This window comes from Myotis brandtii, unplaced genomic scaffold (assembly GCF_000412655.1).
Source record: "Myotis brandtii unplaced genomic scaffold, ASM41265v1 scaffold62, whole genome shotgun sequence".
Lineage (NCBI taxonomy): Eukaryota > Metazoa > Chordata > Mammalia > Chiroptera > Vespertilionidae > Myotis > Myotis brandtii.
This window is the reverse complement of record NW_005370366.1, coordinates 2,313,623-2,314,895: the sequence shown is the minus strand read 5'-3', so window position 1 is coordinate 2,314,895 and position 1,273 is coordinate 2,313,623.

Below are 1,273 nucleotides of genomic sequence, written 5' to 3'. Positions count from 1 at the left end.
ACCCAGATCAGCCCAGGAAGGCACCGGGCTCATGGCTGGGGCAGGGCTGGGAGAGGTGTGAGGGACATAAGAGGACTCACCTGTCCCTGAGTGGTGCATACTCAGTGGGCACATGAGGCTTCCCCAGGCCCCCCCATTGAGGCCTTGGAGCTCTCATAAGGCAGGCCTGGGCCAGCGAGGGTCTCAGCTTCAGGCCCAGATACATCAGCAGTGTGGTTGCCAAGCCAACAGCTAGCAGCACCCCTGCACAAGGTGGGGAGAGGGATGGGGGCCACATGGTATCCACTTAGAACCTCCCCAGGCTGCTGGGCCCTAGATTGCTCTGTTTTGCATTTGCCTCCGTGTCCTTGGTCTCCGTGTTCTGCTGCCTCATAGCCCCCTATAAAATAAGGTCCTGCTCCACCTTGCACCCTTCGTGTGAAGGCCCCTCTAGGACACTGCTGCTTGGCCCTCCCCTGCATGTTCCAGCACCAGGCCTGCTCCATGTGGTGTACTGGCTGCCCTGTGCCCAGGTAGCTTTGTGCCTCAGCCACTACAGGGCTGCCTTCTCTTGGCCCACTGGGCAGGGGCCATGATTGTCCCTCTGCCTGGGGCTCAGCCTGCAGAGCTCAGTTCAGACTGAAAACCAGAAGGAAAGAAGATGGGGAAACCCACAGAGGTGAGGATAGGCATCTCTGCAACCCTGTGATTCCACCTGGGGTCCTGTTCACCATGGAGGGATCCTATTCACGGAGCAGGGACTCTGTGCATCAGGGCAGGTCCCAGGACTGAGGGGAAGGGAGGCTGAGGAAGATCACCCCTGGGAAGGAAATCCAATTTTCTTTTTTTTTTCTTCTTTTTTTCCCTTTTTTTCAAGATATTTACAACATTCGCCTGGGTTTCAATCCTACTCAACTACATGCACCTGAACTCTATCAAGCCTACATCACTCAGGCACATGGGGCCACGTGTTTGGACCATAGGTTCAAGCTTACAACTACAGCTGTTGGCTATAATTGTGCTGGAAGGGCCCTGCCCTCCAAGCTGGGACTTGCACGTGGCAATGAGAGGACTGTGCCCTCTCCTCAGTCCAAGGCTTGAACCTGTCCAAAACACTGAAGCGGCTCCCCACAATAAAGTTTTTTTTTAATTAAATCTTTATTGTTCAGATTATTACAGTTGTTCCTCTTTTTTCCCCCCATAGCTCTCCTCCACCCAGTTCCCACCCCACCCTCTGCCCTTACCCCTCCCACTGTCCTCATCCATAGGTGCACGATTTTTGTCCAGTCTCTTC